Source organism: Prinia subflava, chromosome 20 (assembly GCF_021018805.1).
Source record: "Prinia subflava isolate CZ2003 ecotype Zambia chromosome 20, Cam_Psub_1.2, whole genome shotgun sequence".
NCBI lineage: Eukaryota > Metazoa > Chordata > Aves > Passeriformes > Cisticolidae > Prinia > Prinia subflava.
Genome location: NC_086266.1, coordinates 4576275 through 4580582, shown reverse-complemented (window position 1 = coordinate 4580582; position 4308 = coordinate 4576275).

Genomic DNA, 4308 nt, shown 5'->3' with positions numbered 1-4308 from the left:
GATGCCTCTGCTGTTGTGTAACAGGTTGGTTTAAATATCTGGTTTTAGTAGCAAATGGCAATGAGCACGATAAAAATCTTTAAAAAGTATTCCATCTCCTCTGGTTGTCATAGCTGCCTTGCTGCATAAATATTTATCAGATTGTTTAGTTTCCAGTCCATTTCAGTGAGGACAAGAATTCAGAGCTGTTTGCTGTTTTCACAGTCCCTTGGAATAGAAAAACCAGCACTGCTGAGCTCAGGGAAGAAGCTGCAGCTGTCCCTGGCAGGGCTGTGAGGGCTGCACTCCTCCCTTGCAGCTCACTGAACCCTGGGCCAGGCAGGTGCTCAGCAAGCCTGAGCACATCTGGGAAAGCTGGGATGGAGCCAGAGAGGAATCCTGTGTGTGTGGGGTGTGCAGGGAGCCAAAGAGGAGCCCCTGGGTCACTGGGGCTACCCTCAGAGGGCATTCAGTCCCAGCAGGGACAGTCTGGGCTGGTGCCACTGTGACCCCAGGAGAGGCATCCACAGGGTCACACAGGGAGCTCCCTAACAGGAGGATGGATCTGTTCAGTGTAAATTCTCCACTTAAATCAGTTCACCAGACCTAGTTTGGGCCTCTGAGACACTGCTCTCATCTCTAATGCACAGTGTGCTGCCTGTCTAACTGCAAAATACCTTTAAATCCATAAAAAATCCAGGTCTTGAATGCCACAGAAAATTCTTCTGGAGTCACACTTTTGGAGATCTGTGCTGCATCACAGCAGTGGGGGACTCTAAACCATGCCACAAACTCAAAGGAATCCACCCTGCCTGCAGTATCTCCTTGGAGCCTGCTGGGCTGGCTTTAATTACTGCTCAGTTCTGACTTGCACACACACATAAAGAGGTAAAGGTGTCACACTGCACCTGGGGAGAAAGGTCACGTTTGCCCAGCAAGTGTAAGGGGTAATTACATACAACCATGGAGGGCAGCAAGCACTAAATGTGGGTTTGCCTGCAGCCAGAATGGTTTGAATTTTTTCCTTGGAGAAGCTCAGTTTGATTTCTTTTATGCTACAGACAGCACTGAAGAGCCCGGATCAGATAAATTTCAGACTCTGCTGATAGTACTCATCTCTTCCTGCACATTTTTACACAGTACATTTTATTCCAGGCTTAGTATTTACCAGAGGGTTTAAGTAGGGCAAGAATTCCTCCCCTAGTTGAATCAGACTGTAATTAGCTGCATTTCCAGTGGCCGTTCCCAGTAGTAGTTTGTGTGCAATCACACCTTTGCAGGTGTTTGCAGGTTATTTTTGCTACTAAATATTGCTTTACAGTTCAGTAGCCCATCGAGGGTGAGTGTGGTGTGTAAATCTTTTTAAACCAGCAACAGCTGACCTGTAAAAAAAATAGAGCTGTTCATTCCTCCCCCATTCTTCTCTTTTCCTTGATCCCTGTTTTCTTGCAGCTCAGAGAGCCTGTGTGCTCATCCCTGGATGTGCACAGATGGTTCCAGAGGGTGGCATTGCTGCAGTAGTTTCCTATTTACACATCACTGTGGAAGCTCCAGTGTGTGCTGGGCACAGGTTCTGCACTGCAGGGTCCTCCCTACTTCGAGAACACAAATGGATCCTCCAGGGCAGGAGGTAACAAACTTCCCCCCTTTTTCCCCAGCTGCTATTTTATACCCTTTTTTCCCCCTAATTTGACAACTTCTTAACCCTTTGGGGAGAAGCAGCAGTGCAGAGGCACAAGGGAATTGCAGTGTGAGCTGGATGATGGGTCCAAGGAGGGGCGATTCTGAACCGACCATCTGGGACTGGATTGTGGCTGCCCTGGGAAAAACGACCTTGCTGAGAAGAGTGGGAATGGGGCAGGGCAGGGAAGACACAGCTCAGCTGCTGAGCCCCAGAGCCCCTTCCAGCACCCCTGCAGCAGGGGCAGGGCTTCTCCAGCAGCTCTCCCTCCCACCAGACTGGGACCAGCTTTGCTGCCACTGCTGTGGCTGCATTGAGCATTTGGGAGAGGCAGGGAAGGAAGAGGGGCTGGCCCCTGACATTACTTAGAAGTGGCCACAGTAAGTAATCAGAAATGAAGGTAATTGGAAGAGGACTGAAGCTCATTAAAGGATTGGGCAGAAATGTTTGTCAAGCCGTGCTCTGGAACTGGGGGAGGAAATTCCAGAGTCACCCCTGAGCTGAGTCAAGTGTGGCCCCAACCAGGTATTGCAAGTCCCAGAAGTGCTCCCACGTGCTTGCACCACTGATTGACTCTAACGATGTGTAATGTTTTTCCTTAGGGTTAAAACCCCTAAAGGGAAACAAGTGACCCTCATTTTGGAGGCAAGGGATATAAATAAACACTGAAGGTCAAGGTGTACCCAAGGATTATTGAAGGAAAGAGACAGCTTTGACATGATGATAACTTTACCTGCTTCACAGCAGATGCTTCAGTGCCATGAATCCTGTTGTGACAAGAAAGCAGAGAACAGCAGTTCTTGAAGATTGTGCTGCCAAGCATCATTAGCAACAATGGGCGTATCTAAGACAGCTCCATCAATGGGGAAAAAAATTTGAGAAAATTATAATTACATTCCTTTAAAGCCCCTTTTCCAGTAGCCTCACAGCACAACCTGTGCTCTTCTGCTTAGCTGAGACTGCTAATTACCCAGAGCTGCAGACAGAAGCACAGACATGTTTCTCTATAGCAAAAGCAGCTTACAGTATAATTTTCTAGAAGTGTCTTAGGGCAGATTAGTTTCATGCCTGTTGCAGGCAGCCGTAGCAGGACATCTTGGGAGAGAAAAGAACCAGCTCCTGCATTTCACAACTAGACAGGACCATGCTGCTTCATCCAGGACTCCAAATATGTCATTATGCAAGCAAACAGTTTGATTTTTGAGTGGTAATTCTAGCATCAGATCTGCTTAGCAACTGCCTAATCTCCCAGTGTTTTGTGGACAACCACCACCTCCAGGATATTGATCTGATCAGTAAAGGAGTTTCTAAATGGTTTTTAATTTGTCCAGTGAGCTTCATAAACTGAACAGTCAGCAAACTGTATGCCCATGCTCACTTGGCACAACATCCGTGTTCCCCTGAAATCCCAATTTGTTTCTCTTCTGTGCAGTTTGAAAGTAAAATAGAAATTTAGTATTTAAAAACCAAACCCCTCCACCCTTCCTTCAGCTCAGCCCAATGACAAAGCAGATTCGGGCACAAAAGTACTGTGACACTCCTTTAACCACATTTGTCTTCCAGTGAACATTCCTTTTCTCTGCATTTGAGGGTACTAAAAATCATACTAGTTGTCTTTACAACTTTTCTTCTCTCTGATATTTAATCAGCAAGTTAAAACTGTAAAAAGAAGCTCTATATTAGCTGGACTATGTATTTTCTTTGTTGTCTTTATATCCAATACAAGAACAATTACATAGCAGCACATAAATCCTATTATTTGTAAAGCAACCTCCCCACAATTGAAGCCATGATCCAAAATGCATTTATGGTGTTGTGTTATCAGGCCAGACTTAACCTGGGTTAAAACAACCCAACCAAAAGCACGTTTCAGTGGCTGAGTTACAGCTTTAAATAAACCCACTTCCTTTCTTTTATTTTCTGTTTTCTTTTTTTTTTTTAATTTTAGATTTCCTTTTTCCACTAGGCAAGTTCTCAGGCACCACCTTTTATACTAAAAAAGGCTTTTTTCCCCCTAAACCACTGTCAAACTTCAGTTTGCCATAGAGAGACCATATCAAGAGTTAGTAACATCAGCCCCAAAAACACCCAGATCTGGTACACAATGAAGGACTCTACAAGAAGGTCTCAAAGACAAGAGTTCTTTGCAACTCTCTGTTTATTAAAAATATATGTCTCCTTGGAAGAAACACTGTTAACCAACTACTGTTGTCATGATTGATTCGATACTGTCAGCTATGCCATGGAGTACATCATCTTTTTCTCCACGTGACTTGACAGAGGGAGACAGGGCTATTAGGAAAAAACCAGAAAAAAAAGAAAAAGAAAAAAGACAAAAAAAAGATAGGAATGTGTGACTAGCACCTTAAGGACTTTTGTTTCACTTACTCCACTTCTTCAGGGACCGACACTTAAATAGCAGCTGGAGCAGGAGCCGCGGGGCAGGGGCTGGATGCCCGACAGGGATCCATGGGCAAAGTTCTCTGTGCTCCTTTGGGGTCGGTCCCAGCGGCAGCAGAATCCTCCTGCCCTGCCCTGTGTCCCTGCAGTGCCGTGTCCCGGCCCCAGGAGCCGCTGGGTCCCTGCAGGGCTCCTCGGGATGCAGGACGAGCACAGGAGGCTCCTCCCCATGGAGAATCTCAGAGCAG